The following is a 23571-nucleotide window of genomic DNA, read 5'->3' as shown; positions in this document are numbered from 1 at the left end:
AAATTGAAATTCTTTTTTTTTTACATATTTCCTATATACTAGTATCAATAATTCTATAAACAAAAAACAATGAATGCAACACCATACAGTATATTAAATACAACATTTATTAATATATACGAACTACACTCATGCAGTTGACAGCTTGAACAGACTTATGACCTCTGGATACAAACTATCCTTGAATTCTGTTGTCTATGTGCTAAAGGTTCTGCATCATTTGCCAGAAAATTGACTATGCTGTATATTTAGTGGTATTGCTTGTCTTTCTAAAACAGTATATTATAGTCATATTTTGTTCTGCCTTCACCAGCCTCTTTGCAGACTTGACCTGAACATTTGCCATACCTGGATATATACCAGCTAGAGAGGACATGACTCCGCTGGAATATGAAGTAGTTGGTAAGCATAGATGTAGACAAGCAGACTTTCCTGAGACAACGGATGAAGTAAAGATTGGTAAACTTCTTTACAATTGTCTTAGTGTGTTGCGCCTACTTTAAATCACTAGTAACGGAGACTACAAGAAATGGCTGACAGGCCTTCCAAACCATCCCTTTCAATATAAAAGACTGTGTACTCAGCCTGGTTTTGCTAACATTAATAGAGAGATTTTTATGAAGGTATCATTGAGCTTGAGTGCAAATATGATTATGCATATGAGGGTAATGTTACCTAATGTTAAGTCTAGGGGCTTTTTAATTAGCTTTGTTGATGCAACATGTTTGAATGCTGAAGAGTCTATAAGTAACTAATAAAAATGCATATACTGTATTATTTGAGTGTGCAAGGATGGTATAAAGTATGATGTATAAGGTTTTCTCTGAGTACCAGTTGTGATGATATGACAACTGTAGGTAGTCCAAACTGTGTGGAATATTATGTTTCATATCTCCTAGCACCAGCCTCTCAAAGCATCGGTCTGTAGCCAAAGTTTATAAACAATATCTTTTTGAAGCAGGCAGGGACCACATATTCTCTCAGAAAAGCATGAATAATGCGGAAAGGCCTACTAACTTGTCTGTACAGGACTTTAAAGCACATGCAAAAATTCCATTAATGACTGGTTAATTTATGGGCATTAACTTCTTTAGAAATCCTCCTTACATCATCCACAGAAACAGAAAAATAAGTCATGCAGTGCTGTAACCACTCACACAAGAGGAACTCTGTTGTCATAATGAAAGCAGAAAAATTATATCTATTTTTAAGAGAGATGGTTTGCAGTATTTCTTGTTGAAACTTCTAATCTATATTAATCTATATATAAAGCTGAATTTACTTTTTTTTCTGGTATGTAAGTCCACACTGTAGACCATAGGCTATATTTAATTTCAAAACCCCCACCAGCCCCCCGGGGAACTTTATTTAGTGACCACACCTATATATATTTATACTAGCTGTCTCCCGCGCCTCCATATTGTAATGAAACAGGATAAACTTCAAAAATCAATAAATAAACAGGTATCGCTAGCTAAGCTGAGGCAAGGTACGCTCCAAGATGTGGATAGAGGTAGACTTATTTGAACAGAGGCTGGCACATGAGTGAGGATGGTCCTGCCTGGCTCATCACACCTGACATCATGCTTTACCTTTCCCTCGGCCCGCAGCCTCTGTCTTTGTTTAGTGCAAATATCTCCCTCCTGCAAGCAAACTATAATACTTAGCACAATGAGAAAAGTTGCAAAATCAATCGGAATGTTCAAGTAAATTATAGAAAAAAACCCAATCTAAATCTGTTAAGTAGTCCTCTTGTTCGCTAGCTAAGTGGAGGCATGGTTCTCTCTGAGGCTGGTGTGTGAGTGAAGAGGGCCCTGCCTGGCTCCCCACTCCTGGAGTCACGCTTCCACCTCCCCTAGGCCCGCAGCCTTTGTCTCAGATTAACGCAAATAAATCGCTCCTGCAAGCAAACTATGATACTTATTCAACTGGAATGTTCAAGCATATTATAGAAAAAAAAACTGATCTAAATCCATTAAGTAGTTCTCGTGTGAAAAGTGGACAGACATATAGACAGACAGGCAAACAGACGGAAGACAAGACAGAAGGCTGAAAATGACAACATGACAGAAATTCTTCTGATCGTATGACATCCCAATCATAAGAGGCAATCAGGAATGGCAACCCCTCTCATACTGTAACAACAACAACAACATTTATTTATATAGCACATTTTCATACAAACAGTAGCTAAAAGTGCTTTACATAATAAAGAATAGAAAAATAAGAGACACAATAAGAAAAAAATAAATCAACATTAATTAACATCGAATAAGAGTAAGGTTCAATGGCCAGGGGGGACAGAAAAAACAAAAAAGCTCCAGACGGCTGGAGAAAAATAAAATCTGTAGGGATTCCAGACCATGAGACCGCCCAGTCCCCTCTGAGCATTCTACCTAACATAAATGAAACAGTCCTCTTTGGATTTAGGGTTCTCACGGAAGGGCTTGATGATGATGATGGTCACGTAGACTTCTTCCTTTTAATCCATCCATCATTGTTGGAGCATCATGAAGCTTTGAGTAGGTGGAGGTGGCGCAGGCCACCACCACAAAGAAACCGGAAAAAGAAACAGAAAAGAGAGTAGGGGTCAGTACGATTTTAGAGCCACCATGAATAGTTATTATGATGAATTGAACATACAGAGTATCAGGATTAAGTTAAATTAATTAAAATGAAGTTATAAAAGGCCATGTTAAAGTAATGTGTTTTCAGCAGTGTTTTAAAGTGCTCTACTGTATCAGCCTGGCGAATTCCTATTGGCAGGCTATTCCAGATTTTAGGTGCATAGCAGCAGAAGGCCGCCTCACCACTTCTTTTAAGTTTTGTTCTTGGAATTCTAAGGAGACACTCATTTGAGGATCTGAGGTTACGATTTGGAATATAAGGTGTCAGACATTCCGATATATAAGATGGGGCGAGATTATTTAAGGCTTTATAAACCATAAGCAGAATTTTAAAGTCAATCCTGAATGACACAGGTAACCAGTGTAGTGACATTAAAACTGGAGAAATGTGTTTGATTTTCTTTTCCTAGTTAGGATTCTAGCAGCTGCATTCTGCACTAGTTGCAAACGATTTATATCTTTTTGGGTAGTCCTGAGAGGAGTGCGTTACAGTAATCTAGTCGACTGAAAACAAGCGCGTGAACTAATTTCTCAGCATCTTTCAGTGATATAAGAGGTCTAACTTTACTTATGTTTCTTAAGTGAAAAATGCTGTCCTAATGATCTGATTAATATGTGATTTAAAATTCAGATTACAGTCAACAATCACCCCTAAGCTTTTTACCTCCGTCTTGACTTTTAATCCTAATGTATCCAGTTTATTTCTAATAGCCTCATTGTATCCATTATTGCTGATCACTAAAATTTCAGTTTTCTCTTTATTTAACTTGAGAAAATTACTATTCATCCATTCTGAGATACAAGTCAGACATTGTGTTAGTGAATCAATAGAATCAGGGTCATCAGGTGCTATTGATAAGTACAGCTGTGTGTCATCAGCATAGCTGTGGTAGCTCACGTTGTGCCCTGAGATAATCTGACCTACGGAAGCATGTAGATTGAGAATAACAGCGGACCCAGGATAGAGCCTTGTGGAACACCATATTGGATATCATGTGTCTTGAGTTGTAATTCCCACAACTAACAAAAATTTTCTCCCTGTCAGGTAGAATTCAAACCAATTTAAGACACTGCCAGAGAGGCCCACCCATTGACTAAGGCGATTTCTAAGAATGTTGTGATCAATGGTGTCAAATGCAGCACTCAGATCTAAGAGGATGAGAACAGATAAATGGCCTCTGTCTGCATTCACCGCAAGTCATTTACTACTTTAACGAGTGCAGTTTCTGTGCTGTGATTTGTTCTAAAACCTGACTGAAATTTATCAAGAATAGCATGTTTATTTAGGTGGTCATTTAACTGCATAATGACTGCCTTCTCCAGAACTTTACTTAAGAAGGCAGGTTAGAGATGGGTCTAAAATTTTCAAGAGCGAGGGTCAAGATTATGTTTCTTAAGTAGGGGTTTAACTACAGCAGTCTTAAGACAGTCTGGGAAGACCCCAGTATCTAGTGACGAATTTACTATGTCAGGAAAACATTATCAATTAGCACGCCTGATACTTCTTTGAAAAACCTTGTTGGTATCGGGTCAAGGGCAGGTGGAGGGTTTTAATTGAGATTATTTTTTGTAAATCAGGTAAATCTATCCTAGTGAAAGAGTTTAATTTGTTTATAACAGGATGCTGGGGTTTAGGAGGATCCTTAGTGTTGGGGAGATAAACAATGTTATTTCTAATATCATTAATTTTTGATTGAAAATACAGCGACAGCCTCACAGGTTTCACTGGAAGCACTTAGGAGGCATTCCTTTGAGCTACCTGGGTTTAGTAGGCGATCAATTGTAGAAAATAAGACTCTGGGATTACTAGCATTGTTATTTATAATCTTGAGAAATAGCAGCGTCTCTCAAGACGGACAGTGTTATTGTATTCTGTTATTTTGACTTTTAATATTTCATGGTGGATAGTAAGTTTAGTCTTCCTCCATTGCGCTCAGCTCTCGGCATGTTCTCTTTAAATCAGACACTCTTTGGGTCTTCCATGGTATAACAATGCTAGAAGATTTTTTCACTGTCTTTTCAGGTGCAACTATGTCAACAGCAGCTCTCACTTTAGAATTAAATCTTTCCACCTTACTATTTACATTATCCTCGCTATTATAGCTGGCACTATAAACGGACTGATTGCTTAAAATGTTTGTAAGTTTTAAAGCTGCTGCGAGTCAAAGAAGCGTTTTTAACAATATGCTTCTCATGAGTGTTTTTATCATTATTTCTATATTAAAAGTAGAAGAAAATGGTCTGATAGACCAATATCAATGATCTGTTTTATATCAACTTTCAGTCCTTTAGTAATCACTAAGTCTAATGTATGACCTGCTTTATGTGTAGGCTGATTTATGAGTTGTCTCAAATCAAAAGAATCCAGGAGGTTCATAAATTCTTTTACTTTTAGATCACACTGATTATCTATATGAAAATTAAAGTCGCCAACTATTAGGAGTGTGTCATAGTTAGTAATTAAAATTGACATTAAGTCAGAGAATTCCTCAAAAAACGCGTTATATTTAGGAGGTCTATACACGGATAGTACTAGAACTTGAGAATCTCCATGAATAACAACGGCGAGATACTCAAAGGACTTGAACTTACCAAAACTGACATCTTTACATTTTAATCGCTCGAGTAAATGTTAGCCAATCCGCCCCTTTTTCCCTGGCGGTTGCATGAGTAAAACTGTAATCCGGAGGCAGATTCGATTAAAACTGCGCATCTGAACAAGCCATGTTTCATTTAGTGCAATAAGATCTATTTTTTATCACTAATAAGATCGTTGATAAAAACGTTTTGTTAGTTAAAGCTCTAACATTTAATAGTGCCATATTTAATGTTTGGAGGTGCAGAGATGAGTACTATATGCGTTATTGATATTTGGAATAGGAACTAAATTATTTTATTAGCGCTCTGTGTGTATTTTTGTTTAATCTGTGATCTGTTTTATAGTTTTAATACATTGTTCCTCTAAAATAGTGATTTTAATTAGATTATTGGAGTTTATGTATTTCCTAGGTTTTCTACGTGCATTGAGATTGCTTATTACAGTATTAATGTGTGCACTTTAACGGAAGACTCTATTAAACATTCATCATGTCCTGGCACAACAGTATTATTTCGGAAGGGGTTAAGAGCAGAGATAGATAGTCAAGAAAAACGAATTACCTTCGATATGTTTTCGGAGAGGACCGGGCCGAAACTGTTCGGATGCAGGCCATCACGCTTGAAGAGACGCGCCTTTCCAAAAGAGATTCCAATTGTTGATGAAACCGACATCCTTCTTCTTGCAGAAACCCTGTAGCCAGTTGTTCAATCCTAGCAGACGACTGTAGTACTCGTTGGATCGTCTGACGAGAGGTAGTGGACCTGAAACGAAGATCTTTGCTGATGGGGTCCTCTCCTTCGTGTCTTTAATCAAAGCTGCGAAGTCAGCCTTCAGGATTTCTGATTGTCGGTGCCTTATATCGTTTATGCCGGCATGCAAGACGATTGCTCCAACTGCCCTCTCCTTGTGTTTCTGTAGACTGCTGGCGCGCTCATTACATCTCGGACACGAGCACCGGAAAACAAGAAACAAACGATTTTGCTTTAGGGCATGCGACATTAAGGTTTCTAACGATAGAATCACCTACCACTATTACATCACCAGGGGCTGAAAGAAATGGGGACACGGAGAGGGTCAAACCGGTTCTGAGATAAAATGCTCGCCTATGCCGATGGAGGTGCTCTGGCCTTGAACCCCCGCCTGCATAGCTGAAATCCACCAAGCTCATCAGCGGCGTCTCTCCTACGAGACACAGGGGTGAGGTCGGCACAACGCGGGGTTGATGTTTCGCCGGTTCCAGATGGCAAGGATGGTTTATCCAACAGCTGGGCCTTCAGATCTCTAAGGTATCTCTGTCGGGACAGGAGTTTCTGAATCTGTTCGTCGAGTGCCTGGAGTTCTTCAACTATGATTTCAACGCGAGTTACCCCACTGGCGGCCATTTTCTGCTTCGTGCCCTAGGAGAAATGAGAGAGAGAGAGGTTAGAGCTCTAATCCCAATCCAGGATGGTCCAATTATTTATACTGTACTTGAAACAATTGCAAATGAAGCTGAAATTTGGGCCAATCTTTAAATCTATCAGCAAATGATCTTAAAATTGTGCCAATATATGCAGTATTTTCTGCTTGGCTGTGCAGCTGTAACTGGCGAAACGCATTTGCTTCTTTCCTTACACTCAGTGCGACAGTCACTACCTACTAGTGACCTAAGCTGGGCAAAATAAATGTATCCCCCCATTACATGTAGGATTAAATGTGTACCCATAATTTTTATTCATTTCTTTTTAATCAATTCCACACTATGCAAGAACTTAACATCTTCCTCATTAGATGCTGCCAACTGGTGGGAGTGCACACATCAATGATGTCAAACAGCAACAGGCCATGTCTTTGAAAGGCAATACCTGTGCAAAATAATACAGAACTGCTTTATAAGCTCCCATAGTAACACTATAACACATATCTTTTTTTAAGTAGCATTGGTATTTTTACTGTAGTAGTAAGTATTGCATTAAGTTACTCATTACTTTAAAAATTAATGTTATGTTTTCCAGAACTGATTTTGCTTAAAAGTTTCACAATTGGTTTACTGTATCTACTAGTGATGTGCTTTTCACGGTATTTTAGTTAAAAATTCAAGGGTCAGCCTATCCTGGGCTATTCTGCAAGTACAGTACTTATGGTAAATAAGACTTTGCACAAAAAGTAATAATAAGGAGTGGTTTTGTTTTATAAATCCAGATTCAAAATTTTGCTCTGTTGATGATGTTTATTGGTTTTGCACATAAGGGTTGCCTGATTACCTGAGACCATATTACTGTAAAGTATATGCTCCTGTTTAGAAAGATATTTTCATTAGTCAGACTCGCAACACTGAAGTAGATACGGAACTGGAACAGAAAATAAATTGATTACATTTGTTTACATATGGCAATAAATGTGTTTTTTAATATTTCATATAAAATGCCAAGCTATGGCTAGTCCCATCATTTCCTATTATATAAGTAAATAACTATGAGATGGATTGGCATATTGAATAGTTTTTGATTAACATACATTATTATCATTACAGGTATTAATATCTTGAGGATTTCAACATTTAATTTAACAGAGGCCTTTGTCATTTTGTCTCTGTAAATGTTTTATGAAAGGTTTTTTTTGTTACAATCATGTAGTTCAATAAAGAATTAATACAAGATCAAAAGCCACATGAATACACTAGAAGAAATGTTGCAGCTGGAGGTCAGTGTCCTTAAAGCTGCTCCTAAAAATAACTGATAAACCAAGTATGGAATGATACTTGGATTAAACTAATAGATTCATAGTCTCACAAATTACATTCAGAAAGTCATGATCCCTATAATGTACCGTCCCATTTTTGTATGAGTATGTGGTGAAACAGGAATGTTGGTGTTCTTTTGTTTCCTATCCTATGATAATATGGGGCACTCCTTATCCTCAAGATTAGGGTTTACTAGATTCCTTCTCATAATCCAGTTCAGAGAAACTCTCTCACTATCCACCATTGAATGTGTCAAATCAACAATTATTTACTCTGTTCAGTTCCCTTTTTCCCCATCAACCACTTGATTAAGTAATTCATTTTCATGAATACATACCTGTTAGATAACAGACCACAAGCTAATACAAAATTAAGTTTTATTGTTATGAACATTAGTAATATCTAGATAATAATAATATATCAATTAAAAGAATACTCCACTTAAAAATTTATTTTTAAAATATGTTTCTTCCCCAATGTAGTTTGTATTAGTTTATGATATCATAGAAGTCAGTAGTGACCAAGCTGTAGAACTCCAAATGATGTGAAAAATATCCAAGGAAAAAAGAAAAATAAAATCTCATGTTACTCATCTTGCATATGTCAGTTATTTCCTCAAACGTGTAAAACACATGCTTTTTTACTAAAGTATCATCTATACTAAAAAAAAAAGGGAAAGCCCTCACTGACTGACTGACTGACTGACTGACTGACTGACTCACTCACTCACTCACTCACCCACTCACTGACTCATCACTAATTCTCCAACTTCCCGTGTAGGTAGAAGGCTGAAATTTGGCAGGCTTATTCCTTACAGCTTACTTACAAAAGTTAAGCAGGTTTTATTTCGAAATTCTACGCGTAACGGTCATAACGGTCGACAACATCCGCCATGTTGAACTTTCTTATTTATGGCCCCATCTTCGCGAAATTTGGTAGGCGGCTTTCCTGCGCTAACCAGAACCGATGTACGTACTTATTTCGATGGTATGACGCCACTGTCGGCCGACATATTGAACTTTCCAACGTCACTAATTCTCCAACTTCCCGTGTAGGTAGAAGGCTGAAATTTGGAAGGCTCATTCCTTACGGCTTACTTACAAAAGTTAAGCAGGTTTCATTTCGAAATTCTACGCATAACGGTCAACAACGTCCGCCATGTTGAACTTTCTTATTCATGGCCCCATCTTCACGAAATTTGGTAGGCGACTTCCCTGCGCTAACCGAAACCAATGTACATACTTATTTCGCTGGTATGACGCCACTGTCAGCCACCATATTGAACTTTCCAACGTCACTAATTCTCCAACTTCCCGTGTAGGTAGAAGGCTGAAATTTGGTACTTATTTCGGTGGTATGATGCCACTGTCGGCCACCATATTGAACATTTCAACAGTCTTTGTTACTTATGGGCCCATCTTCAAGAAATTTGGTACGCAGGTTCCCAACGCTAACTGCATCCTACTTACGTACATATATATGTCCATAGCCTGCAGCTCAGTCACCGTGTGAGGCGGCGTTGGGTCCCCCAGGCAGTGAAATTGAAACAGACGACAAAAACGGAAGCGATTCTGATGAATCTGAAAATGACACTCAATTGCATTTGGATTGCTGTTGACCCTACTTCAAATAAAGCACCCCCTTCATTTTGATTTTGTGGGGCAGCCAGGAATAAAAGTGAACATTGACTGCCAAGATCCACTTACTGATGATGTGATCAAAAGAATTGTTGTTGAGACAAACTGTTATGCAGAATACTGTTGGGTAAAAGACCGTACACCAAAGCAATCTTCCTACTCAAAGACATACCACACAAAATACATACTTTGACAGTATATACAATGTGAAGGACATCCACCGTCCTTACCCAGGACAGGGGGAGATGGCTTGAACAGGGCTTTATCTACACCAGGACACTAGATGGCAGCAAGCCCAGAATCAGATTCCTACATGGATGCCTGCAGGGCATGTTGGGCATTGTAGTCCTGGAGGACAGCCCTGTTGGGTCCCGTAGCAGATGAGGGATTGGAGAATCCCTTTCTGCCTCACATGGAAGTACTGACACACCATGTGTGCGGAAGACAGGGGGCACTTATTGGGTGGTTAAAATAAAAGGAGCTGCCTGCCTCACATCATAGAGCCTGAGTTGGGAAGAGGATGAGGACGAAGCTTGCAAGAGGGGAGGAGGAGGCAGTGAGAGACAGAGAGTGGAAAAGACAAAGCATGTGTTGTATGGTGTTTGCTGTACTTGTTGCTGAGATAGTGGGAAACCCTTATAAAAGAAGAGTTTTCCCCAAAATAAAAGACTTTTAACCTGTGTATGTGCCTGTTTGTGTTGGGTTTGGGGAGGTTGAACGACTCCTACTGTCTACAAATGTATTAGTATCATTTTATTTTCATTCATTTCATATTATTATTATTACTATTTTTTTTTTATCATTATTATACTTTTTACACTTCTGACTTTGTACTAATAGTTTTTGCATATTTTACAGCCAAAAATGCAATGCTTTTTACATGTTTTTTGAGATAAAATGTATTGCTAAGGAGGTTAATGACTTTGAGTTTTTTTCCTTTGATATATATTTCCATGCTTGATCATGCTCAGACTTTTGTACATCTCAACTACATTTGTATGTGCTTCTTGTTGTCTGTCTTTAACTTCTAAATAACCAACCATTTAGGCTTTCATTTCTCCTGGGGAGATACACATTCCGAGACTCTTTAAATGTGAATGTTCTGACACGAGTGATTATTAATTGAAGTGTCAGTTACTGCTTGCAAGACTTGCCATTTGTGTTGTGAAATTGTGTCAGACATTTTCTACAGTTCTCAAATGTATGAATGCATCATTGTAGCTTTTAGTTTTGATGTCAGTTTATTTATTTATATTACATCGAAACCACATGCATATGCTGTATTAGAATATGCTTCAGGTTTTAATCTTCTTACTTCAATTTCTAATGTAAAATAACTCAGACTGGCAAAACCCTTCCCGGTTGTCCCTGCCTCTAAAGACATTACATGAATGTTAAATGTACAGATAGTATTTGCAGTACAACAACAACAACAACATTTATTTACTGTATATAGCACATTTTCATACAAACAGTAGCTCAAAGTGCTTTACATAATAAAGAATAGAAAAATAAAAGACACAATAAGAAAACAAAATAAATCAACATTAATTAACATCGAATAAGAGTAAGGTTCAATGGCCAGGGGGGACAGAAAAAACAAAAACAAAACAAAACCATATACAAAGTATCATATACTTTGATGAAAACTAAATTCCCCTCTAGAGTAGGAACCAATAAACTGGCTTTTCTTTTTCAAAAGGTTTAAATTTTAAAACACTGTTTTTTAAAATGATCAGCCTGAATTATTGTGTACCTCTTTAAAAGTTGAAATGTGCTCAACAGATGTAAGGTTTCAATTTGCTCTTGAAAGACTATTGTTAAGGTAGTGAACCAGCAATAAATATTTAAAAATTACGGGGAGAAAAGACTTAGTCAGAATTAATATAAAGCTCAAATCTGGAAAAATCAGCCACACTCTTACCAAAACCAAAGCAAGAGACAAAAGAGAGATATATCAGGCACATGTCATAAACCAAAAAAGGACTTCAGAATAAGAGAAATTTCAACCTCTGAGGGAACATCTCTAACAATGCAGCAGCTGCCTTAATGACAGGAAGATAAAATAGAAAATGACAGAAATATTTTGACAAAAACAAAAGTAAGCACTAAATGAAATGAAATAAGAATGTAGGGCACAAGAAACACCCATTTTGAGTTGTAAATCTCTGTAAAAAATGAGAAAAATTAAATAAGTAATTAAATTGTAAAAAAGCATTAAATGAATGCACTTTCTAGAGAGTTTGTTAGTGAGATGTTTGTTTCCTTTGTTTTTTCTAAAGTTTAATGAAATATGTGATTTGTTTGTATTCTGATCTGAGACCCTGGGTGATGCTTTCAATTAATTTTATTATTCAAACGAAGAATAAAATATAAAAGAATAATCATACTGTCATTAAAACAGCAGCAACAACAACTATTTATTTCTTGTATAGCCCAAAATCACACAAGGAATGCCTTGATGGGATATAACCTATTCAGCTATCAAACCCAAAGTCAGTGTCTGTGAGGTATGGGGTTGTATCAGTGCCCCGGCAAGGGTAAGTAATTCATTTCTGTGAAAAAACCATTAATGCCATAGAGTACAGATTTTAGAGCAAAATATACTGCCTTCAAGGCGACATCTCTCAAATGGACACCCATACATATTTCAGCAAGATAATGCAAAACCACATTCAGTACGCAGTATAAAGGCATGACTGCATAGGAAGAGGGTGGGGGGCACTCGAATTGCCTGCCTGCAGTCCTGACCTTTTCCAATTGGCAATGTCTGGTACATTTTGAAATGCAAAATGAAACAATGAAGACCCATACTATTGCACATGCTCAATGAATTGGTGTGTTCAGTTCCTAAATGTTTATTATGTTTTGTGATAAGGAAAGGCAAAGTTACAAAGTGTTAAATTCTTTACTGTCCAAACTGATTTTGAAATATGTTTCATGTATCAAAATCTAATAAAGTGTTTATTTTTGAAAATTAATAAATAAATATGTTGTATTAGATCTACTAATGAGCTGTTCCAAATCAAAGATCATTTACTATCAGTGACTAGTTTTTATTCTCATTTTCTGTACCGTTCCAACATTGTAGTTCATTAGTTTTGTAACTATTTTGCAGCTGTCATAAACAAGCATATTTTTTGGCACATGTTTGTTTAATATGCTCAAACCAATAATAATGCAGAATGTATTTAATACTTCAAATGCCTTTGCAACATTGAATAATATTTTGTGATAAATAATGCCAAAAGACATGATAAAGGTGTGGGGCAGCCTCCCGTATAATGCATCCTGGCTGCTAAAATTGAAATGATTGAACAGAGATGTTCACAAGACTGAGTTCAAAACAGAACTGATCAAATTCAAGAAAGATGGTGGCTTTAAGGGCCTGTTCAGGAAGTGACATCATCTTTAGGACTAGAACCGGAAGTGATGTTTCCAGGGGCCAGATGTAACGTCATCTATGACCCCAGACCCGGAAGTGATGTCATAGAGGGTGCCGGAACCTGGTGGGATTTCCTGGGAACAGTCTAAAAGTAACTATGAAAGACAGTCAGCACACTCCCCCACCCCCTGGTCGGTGATGGTATTACAATTACTCAGGCCCTTTAGCTGCCTCCTACTCGCACGTGTGTGACAATGTGTACGACAAATTGGGCATTACTCATTGTGCTAGGGTTAAGTGGCACACTAGGCCTGATAAGTAAGCTGAATTAACAGGGATGCAGGCATCCTGCTACACAAAACCCCATCTTGCATTCCAAATTAAGTGACCAGACTCCAGCTTGTACCAGGATCTGCTTGGACTTCATTTGATAACAATGGCGTAAATCAGAGGTGGTCTGACATCTTATTAGAGGCCTCTCTGCACACCTCCTGAGCCAGAAGGTGCGAAATTGACTCACGCAAGGTTAAAGACCTGTAATTCAAGGGATGAGAAGTAAGATGGACAGAAGAATCCACCTAGGTTTCACCTTCCATTAAAACTCTCTGCATCATCCCAAAGAATCCTCTGTGGGATACTCTCTGACACTCACTGAATTCTCTGAGGATTCTCACTCTGCATCCTCTCTGGGATTCTCTTAGGAATGGGGAAAGATGCAAAATGGCCCTCTGAAGCCTAAAAAGTTATGAACCGCTCTGTCTTTTGGAGAGCTGAATCTAACAATTTTTTTTCTCTGTGAACCTAAGGGATGAGATCCAGTTTGCCAAGCTAAGAGTGAGTCAGTCTGAAGGCTGAAAAGCAACCATCACTTCAGGAGGGAACTTCAGCATCTACGCCCTTGTGTCAGACAGAATAATGCAGTTGCCTAAGATGCAGATGGCACAGCAAAGAACCTAACAGGAGAACACAGGCTTAGTAAGCAGCAGCACAACACTGACATATGAAGAATCTTAAACTCAAAAAAGAAACAACTTCACAGAAAATCAGACATCATCCATTAAGATTTAGTATCATAAACTATTGATCTGTGCTAAGATAAAGTAGAACTCTAAATACCAGTAAACAGCCAGCCTATACATTATGTGTTTGTCTTTCTACTCTTGTCGGTGTTCATCTTATATGTCAATATATATATGAAATTATCATACTTCTATAATCCTTGTGTTTATCAATAAGTTATATTATTCTGTTTCTTAAATGAGTGTGGCTAGGTTACCTAAAGGTTAAGGTTTAAGGTTAAAAGTTAAGTCTAAAATCTAAATGCTGGAGATTCCACCCTACAACAGAGAAAGATAAGGTAAATAAAGTAGGAGCCTTGCCAAATTATTGGATTAACTACTTGTATTGTCAAAGACAAAATTGATAATTAATTAACCAACTTAAAATTTCTTTTTCAAATCCCACATTATTATGGCATCCTCTTGGCTGGGTATCTTATTGATTATTATTCATCAAAATTGCTACATACTGCACACTGTTTGTATCTGCATGAGTCTGGTTTCCAAAACGTCAGCAGCTTCTGCTTTCTCATGGGGTTCAGGCAATGAGTGTCACTTGTTGAAACGTATGCAACTAATTCCACAGTTCAAGTGTCTTTGTTTTAAAAATGTAACTATAAATTCAAAACAAAACAGTTTACACATAAATTAGGCGAAAAATTGATAATATAAAAGAAAAGTTGTTATATGATGTTTTTGTTAAAGGCTTGTATATCTTGTTAGGTTTCTTTGAGTGTGTTTTATAAGTTATCTGTATATCACATTGTACAATCTTATGTTCATACATCAGACTTGTAGATGTGAAACGTGAATGGTCAAAAAACTGTATGACGTTGTTATCCCAATGAAAACAAAGCAAATCAAACAGTTCTGTTTCTAGTTAATTAAAGACTAAAATTCCATTACTGGAGTTCATGGCACAAAGGAATTTTCATTACAAGTTAGCTTTAGGGGTTAAACAGAATCATCCATTATCTGTGGAGCTGCAACTCACATTCTCAACAAATTAAGCATTAACATTAAAATTAAGTGTTCTAACAATATGTTTCTATGTTTCTATAGAGATGCCTGTTCAAACATGCAATTGCCATTTTGACTGAAGGACAGACAGAAGAACATTCTTTTCTCTTTCTCTGTAGAAGCGGTTTGAAGGCACGCATGGCCTTTAGCTTTAATTAAACTTGCCAGGTGTGGTTTCAGAGTTAAGAAAGAAAAACAATACATTATGAAAATTTGTGTTATTGTGTTTCTGCTTGGACTACATTTTTAACATTTTGGATCACACACAGACACACAAAATAACAAATCCTACAATCACCTCATACACACATTTTTTCTCTGGTCCACCATGACAACAATCTATATGGCATAATATTTTCTGTTCATTTTTTTTTTACCATTGTGCTGTTGAATTCACAACCCTCACTTGCTTTTTCCTTTAGCTTCTACAACAAACTAACTCATACAGCTCACTCTCTCCAAACTTTGTGCAGAGCTTTATTTTTTTTTCCCCAAAGCAGATTTTCTTTGGCTGGTTTTCTTTCTTCTGGTATGAGTGAATGAATAACAATATGTGACATGAACCTTATTATGGGTGTCATTTGAGTGCGTTATTATCTATACTAATAAAAGGCAAAGCCCTCACTGACTGACTGACTCACTCACTCATCACTAATTCTCCAATTTCCTGTGTAGGTGGAAGGCTGAAATTTGGCAGGCTTATTCCTTACAGCTTACCTATAAAAGTTAGGCAGGTTTCGTTTCGAAATTCTATGCGTAATGGTCATAACTGGAACCTATTTTTCTCCATATAATGTAATGGAGTTGAGTTCGATGGCTGTGGGGGGCGGAGTTTCGTGTGACATCATCACGCCTCCCACGTAATCACGTGAACTGGCAGGTTTCATTTCGAAATTCTATGCGTAACGGTCATAACTGGAACCTACTTTCGTCCTTATATATGGCCATAGCCTGCAGCTCGGGCGCCATTTGAGGCGGAGTTGCGTCCTGCATCATCACGTCTCCCACGTAATTGAGTGCCTGCCCATATAAGGTAAATATTCGCAGGTGAAGGACTGTGCTTATGCAAATGAATAGGAAAGCAAAGTGTAAAGCTTAAGTTTAAATTAAGTTCATAGACACGCTGCCGCTGGCGTTTGTCATGCCTATGACGAATACGATATTCGCAAGATACAAGTTTAATGAGAAGATGCAGGGTGTAAACGAGACTTTTGACCACTTTGTAAGGGAGTTAAAATTGCTGTAATGGAGTTAAAATTGCTGGTGAAGGACTGTGCTTATGCAAACGAATAGGAAAGCAAGGTGTAAAGCTTAAGTTTAAATTAAGTTCACAGACACGCTGCTGCTGGCGTTTGTCATGCCTATGACGAATAAAATATTCGCAAGATACAAGTTTAATGACAGGACGCAGGGTATAAACGAGACTTTTGATCACTTTGTAAGGGAGTTAACATTGCTGTAATGGAGTTAAAATTGCTGGCGAAGGACTGTGCTTATGCAAACGAATAGGAAAGCAAGGTGTAAAGCTTAAGTTTAAATTAAGTTCATAGACACGCTGCTGCTGGCATTTGTCATGCCTAAGACGAATACGATATTCATGAGATACAAGTTTACTGAGAGGATTCAGGGTATAAACAAGACTTTTGATCACTTTCTAACGGTGTTAAAATTGCTGGTGCTTATGCAAACGAAGATGAGATGGTCAGGGATAGAATAGTGTTTGGCACAAACTCAGCGAAAGTGTGAGAGAAACTTTTAAGTGGCATGTCTGAGCTAAAATTAAATAAAGCCGTGGACATCGCAAGATCGCACGAGATATTCGCGAGATACAAGTTTAATGAGAAGACGCAGGGTATAAAGCCTCGATGCTAAAGACCTTTCGAAGTCATGGAGAACATGGAAAGACAAGTTCAGATTATACACAGAACTTGCAATGCCTGAGGCAGAGGAAAACACTAAAGTCAGATTATTCCATTATCTTATTGGAGAGAGCGGCAGAGAATTGTGTCAGGCGCTGACCGGTGATGTAAGGCCTGATGAGTTTACCATGAGCTTGTTGATACATAAATTTGATAAACATTACAACCCGAAAATAATGAAACTGTAGAGTGCTTCAGATTTTTTTCAACAAATCAGGCAAGGGGAGAAAATATAGACAACTACGTCACAGATCTGAGAGTGTTAGCAGACACATTCAATTTCGGGGAGATTAAAAGTTCCCTTATACGTGACCGAATTGTGTGCGGAACCAGTGATGCAAGTTGGCAACAAAGATTACTGAGAGAAGACAAACTGACTTTAGAGAGGAGCATACAAATATACAGAGCCACAGAACTGTCAAAGGAGAACAGCAGAACAGTCACACGAGCTTCCCTATTCTATACTTCTCCCAGTGCGTCTCTCTAAACCCTCCGTGCAGGAACATTATCATTAGGCTTAACAATCTTATTGTTACACCTTCTACGTGCACCCAACCGTCCTTATTACAGAGTCTTCCTTGTTTAACCGCTGAATGCTTCTTTCCATTCACCTTCCTAGCTCTTTATTTAAACAGTTTTCCTTCTCACTTTTCCGCTCCTTTTCTGTCTTCTCCCTTTTCGTTCAAAATATGCGCCTCCTTGCCTTTTTACAGTCAGTTCCCCTTACGTCACACCATGGTACGTTTAGCAAGGACCCACAGGCGTAGTTTGCCCCAATTCTTCTTAAACAGATATCCCACGGACGGTTAATTACTGGGACATAATCTCTAAAAGGAAGCACGAGGCAGAAACAGTTAAAGGCACACAATAAAAAACTTTGTGACAACCGTTACAAGACGCTGTCGCTAAATACTCGCAAGAGATTCCACAAGTTCATAGACACGCTGCCGCTAAATATTCACAGGAAAATCCACAAGTTAATACTGGGAATGCCTGTTAAACAGCTTCAATTCACAAGTAGCGATTTGGGTAGTGAACACTTCGATGAATGAAACCTGTTTTCTTTACAACGGTTGACAAACACGGAATGTAACTTCAAAACAACATGTCCTCCAAATATGAACCTGATTGAAAGAAATAATGATAATCAAATTCTTGATGACAGCAACACTCATAACAGTGACAAAACAATTACATTGATAATCAAGTTATGTTATTTTTAAAATGTTTCATTTTCTTTTTCATAACTTCTTTAACACACTACTTCTCCGCTGCTAAGCGCGGGTATTTTGCTAGTATTTTAATATAGTGCAGTATGGGGAGCAGGGAGAAGGAAAAAGAATAAGTTAGACATGTTCATTATGCCTTCTTAATCTGGGGTGGAGATAATAAAGCCAAACTAAAATGTAACTTCACAGCAGCGGAGTGTCTTGTGAAAGCAGAATACTGACCAAGAAAAATGACCATTCCAATGTGAAGTAAAGCTTGATGATTTTTTTTTTAATTAAAATAATTTTGAACATTTAACGAAGCAATGTTTGAAACATCCATCCATCCATCCATTTTCCAACCTGCTGAATCCGAACACAGGGTTACGGGGGTCTGCTGGAGCCAATCCCAGCCAACATAGGGCACAAGGCAGGAACCAATCCCGGGCAGAGTGCCAACCCACCGCAGATGTTTGAAACAGCTTTTGAAATTCTGAATTGAGTCTTTGAGTTTATTCTAAGAGACTAATTCAGATGTTTTATAATATTTGCTTATGGAATCGATCTGTCTGATTTGACTATGAAGACCTTATTATGACTTGTCATATTCAAATGTTATGGACTCCCTTGGGAAGGAACATGTCCGGATAAACAGAAAGGAGGAAATAATGACTAAGGAATAAGCTAAGCAAACGAAAGCTGGCAAAGTCTTAATCTTAAACCAGATAAGGGCCAGAAATACAGGGAGAACTAATCCATCAAAGATACAAGCCAGAAACAAAGTCAACAAATATGAATATCAGTAAAGCAGGTTGGGCAGCACGGTGGGGCAGTGCTGCCTCGCAGTTAGGAGACCTGGGTTCGCTTCCCGGGTCCTCCCTGCGTGGAGTTTGCATGTTCTCCCCGTGTCTGCGTGGGTTTCCTCCGGGTGCTCCTGTTTCCTCCCAAAGACATGCAGGTTAGGTGGATTGGCGATTCTAAATTGGCCCTAGTGTGTGCTTGGTGTGTGGGTGTGTTTGTGTGTGTCCTGTGGTGGGTTGGCACCTTGCCTGGGATTGGTTCCTGCCTTGTGCCCTGTGTTCGCTGAGATTGGCTCCAGCAGACCCCCGTGACCCTGCGTTCGGATTCAGCGGGTTGGAAAATGGATGGATGGATGGAAAGCAGGTTGCCCTGATAATATGTCATCTAGAACCTGGAAATTCTGTACTGATCAGAGATATCTCTGCTAACCCATCTCAAGTTAATTACTGATCTCTTCCTATATCTGTTACAATTTGCCTACAAAGCAAACTCTTCAGTTGAGGACTTGGTCAATGGGTGTCTCCATCATATTCTTAAATATCTTTATTCACCTAATATGTACATTAGGATCTTGTTTGTGTTCTTCAACACTATTGTCCCAGAATTTCTTTACAACATGCTAACTGGACTAGCTGCACTCTCTAATATTTGTCAGTGGATTACTAGCTTTTTAACTGGAGGGAAGCAGCATATAAGACTCTCACTTTACACATCTTTAACTTCTTTGATAATCCAGTTTTAGCTTTTAAATACAAAACATTGTGAAATGTACTGCATTATGCTATGATCATTAGGTCTTAATGTTTCAATCACCTTTATACTTGCAGTTCTACCCTGGACATTAAAGAAGAACAAATCTAGTCAGGCTTCCTTTCTTGTTGGTGTATTAACCAACTTTTATGGTATTCCTCGTGACATTTCTTCCATCCACCATGGGCAAATAGTGAGTCTGGATGTCACATTTTATAGAAGAAGGCCTAATGATATGACACATTATGTGATGCCTGTCACATGGATGCAATAAAACCCAGTTGATGAAACAATATGGTGGAGTCCAAAAACAAAACTCCACTACAAAATGACAACAAAAGTACAATGGTACTATAATTTAGTTAAATATTTTTATGTATTTTATTGTTATGCTTGTTGTTTAAGAGTTGTTATGTGGCAGAGTGTTATATATTTTCTATTGTGTGTGTAATTATTTTGCTGTTTCTTGTTCTTTGTTGTTGGAGCTCCTGCAGGCAGGATCACTCTGATGTCAATGCTCCTGTGCCCTTCTCTGGCTATTTAAATAAGCAGCAAAGACTCAGGAGCAGGAGATCATTCATTTATTGTGAAGTTAAATGAGTACTGTGTTTTCTGTGTAGGACATTCTGTATTTCTTGATTTATTGTGCTTTGTTATAAGGATTCTGATTTTTGGATTATGCTCTGGGAGTCATTTGTTTAGGACTGCCTTTTAGGCAATTCCTTTGTTCCTTTTTTTCTCTTTTGATTGAGATTTTTCTTTGTATTACCTACTTTTCTATGAATAAAATACTTAATTTACAAAGATTTTCTGTTTGTCATAATAGTTCAAGCTCAGATGTAAGAGACAACCTTAGCAAGTTAAAATGTCGAGTTAAACTCATATTAGAATTTGCTCAATTTGAATAGAATATACATTTCTTTCATAGTCATAGACAATGGTATAGTCTCTTCCCTCTGTAAGTTAGTATGAGATAGAACTTTCTTGCTATAACTAAGATACATTGAGTACACAGGGACTTAAAGACCCATTTTCACCTTAGAAATGGGTTAGGCATACAATTTTCTAACCATTTTGAAAAGGTTCAGAAATGTTGGAAATGGTTCAGAAACATTTTGAAGTCATTTGCAACGATTTGAAATGTAACAAGATTTTAACTTTTTCTTAATAAGAACTTTTCTTTTTTTGCTATGTCAATTTTCTCTTTTTTGTGTGAACAGTTTTACTTTGAATTTTAACTAAAACGTTTAAAAAATGCAGAAACTTTGTCTGTGCAATCATTTCAGCGCATCAGGCTTTTATTGAATTCCATTTTTATGCTATAGCTGCGGAACTTTGGTAATTTTGGAAAAACGCAGCTTCAATATGGGTTTCAGTCATTCCTCCTCTTCTGGGGGTTTTGTTATATCTCTAGCTGTTTGTCCACCTCCTCATTTTTGGGCCTGCTATAGCTGAAGCTAGTAGGTGGTATTAGGACCTGGCTGGTTCAGATTAGCCTCTCTTAGGCAGACCAATTAGGAATCTGGCCACTTCTCTTGCCATCGTGGTGACTCCGTACCCTAACAGATTCAATATTTCAACATTGTCTAGAAATCAATATGAATAGGAAAAAATCCTTACGTAAAGCAAAGATTACATATAAAAACCCAAAGTTATAACAGAATGGTCTATTCTAAAAATAGGTGTTCTAATAAGAACAGCATGCTAGACAGGCAGACATTTACAGGTAATTTCAGTGTTTGAGTATATAATATAGTCAATCAGCCACCTTACCAAAGTAAAGTCCAAATGTAAATCTTTAATAAGCCTTTCTACAAGTGAAGGGGGTTTGATGACATTGAGAAATTGATGAAAAGTTTGTAAACAGGAGCTTCACATGAATCTTGTTGCAAAGGAGATGAAACAAAATAACATTGCATATACTGGCTCAGTTAACCCGGGAAACAAATTAAAATGAATCTGATAAACCCTTAGTTTTCTCTGTCAATTTCTTCTTTATAATTTATTGAAATTGCTTTCCCAGGTGCCTTGGCTAAAGTCATTTAAAGTTTCAAGGTATTGTTTTTCATATACAATTATTTTTGGATCCTTCTGCTACTAAAATTAATTAATTTATTTTTTTTTATTTTTTTATTTTTTTCTCCAGCCTTTGGAGTTTTTTTTTTTTGTTTTTTCTGTCCACCCTGGCCATCGGACCTTACTTATTCTATGTTAATTAATGTTGACTTATGTTTATTTTTTATTGTGTCTTCTATTTCTCTATTCATTTTGTAAAGCACTTTGAGCTACATTTTTTTGTATGAATATGTGCTATATAAATAAATGTTGATTGATTGATTGATTGATAAAATGAAATCCTGAAAATGTGATAAAAATGAAGCTCAACCACTAAAGATTAAAAAATATATATTTACTAAGAATTAATATCTGTGCTTATTTCTTTACATATATCCTCTAATGTTTTCAATGAATTTCTCCTTATAGGAGCCAAACACATCATTCACTGCAGAGTTTGGCTATTTTATATGTATTTTTATCTTTTCAAGGCTGACTTGTAAATGTACAGATAGTAAAAGATTTGTTATCAGTGGAATCTAGAGATAATTTGGCATAGATACCAAGGTTATTATATTTTACCTTTTTATATTAGTTTTTATTCTATATTTTTTCTGACCTTACTTGGAATTTCAGTTTAATTTTAGTTTTCCTTCATTGTGCATTTTTTGTTTTAGTTTAGTTTTTATTTTACAAAGACATTTCTATTTTATTTTTATATATATTAGTTTTAGTTTTAGTAATTATGGTATGGTTAAAGAGCTACTATGGAGTTTAGTTTTTGTGTCACAATGAGACAGAACTGTACACTTAACGAGTTTTGATATAATATGAGTTTAATGTTAGTGGAAGCGTACTACACTAAATGACATAGTTTACTATTTGGTTTTGTTTTTGTCTGATAAAAACAAGCATAATCAAAACCAGATACTTAATATGAATAATTTCACACAATTTTATCATTTTTAAAATATTTTCTTTGTAATTTGTGCTGAACAAACCTGTGCTGACTGTTGGCACTTTTTTCTTTTCCTTTTATTGCCCAGAATGGTCCAATTTGTAATGAACTTTAGGTGAATTTTAAGGTGTGAGGGTTTTTTACTCTAAATGTCTACAGCACACAACATATCCTGCTCCAACGTCAAAGTGCCTATAATGAATGCCTTCAATATTGTATTAAAAAATCTCAAATACTGGGCTTTGTTATTTTCTACCAGCCATATTGATCTCTGATTCCATCTCAGGCACAAACAATTTATAGACAGAATTTTGCCACCTGCAGGCCTGTAAAAATCAAAAATCAGAAAACAGAGTCTACTGTGTTCTCACGTGTGTGATCATGAATTAGTGTGCAGACCCCACCTAGCTGTATTGAGGGAAACAAAGAAAAACAAGCATGTAATGTCCAGGGGCCTCATGTATAACGCTGTGCGTAGAACTCACACTATAACATGGTGTAAGCACAAAAGCGGGAATGTGGGTACGCACAGAAAAATCCAGACGCATAAATCAGTGCGTACGCAAACTTCCACGTTCTTCCGCTACATAAATCCCGGTCAGTTTGAAAAGTAACGCACGTGCATGCGCATGCTGTCCCGCCCCGTCTCCTCCCAGAATTACGCCTCTTTGGGTATGTAAATCAATATAAATAACCCTTAAGCTCAGCCTTCTGTGAAAAGACAATGGGAAAAGCACGGGGGATAATATATGAATTTTAGCGAATACCAAGTGGAGGCAAGGAACAAATACTATATGTTGGTTTAAACAGTGGTATAATCAACAAAAGGAAG

General features: G+C 37.2%; 1 protein-coding gene across 14 annotated transcripts in view; it reads left to right on the top strand.

The window, feature by feature from the left end:
* Nucleotides 1-23571, top strand: part of LOC120525036 (E3 ubiquitin-protein ligase TRIM39-like) — a 133196-nt gene that overhangs the window by 25677 nt on the left and 83948 nt on the right. For 7 of the 14 annotated variants that reach the window (XM_039746993.1, XM_039747092.1, XM_039747068.1 and 4 more), the window contains exon 2: nt 314-402. The exons of 4 other annotated variants lie outside the window; for them this stretch is intronic. The gene's annotated coding sequence lies outside the window, so the exon portion shown is untranslated. Of the gene's footprint in view, nt 1-313; nt 403-12020; nt 12126-23571 lie in introns of all 14 variants that reach the window. 3 more of the 14 variants (XM_039747075.1, XM_039747036.1, XM_039747000.1) reach the window with 1 other exon arrangement.

Source organism: Polypterus senegalus, chromosome 1, assembly GCF_016835505.1.
Source record: "Polypterus senegalus isolate Bchr_013 chromosome 1, ASM1683550v1, whole genome shotgun sequence".
Lineage (NCBI taxonomy): Eukaryota > Metazoa > Chordata > Cladistia > Polypteriformes > Polypteridae > Polypterus > Polypterus senegalus.
The sequence above is the reverse complement of the archived record's forward strand: the minus strand, read 5'-3'. Positions and strand labels throughout refer to the sequence as shown.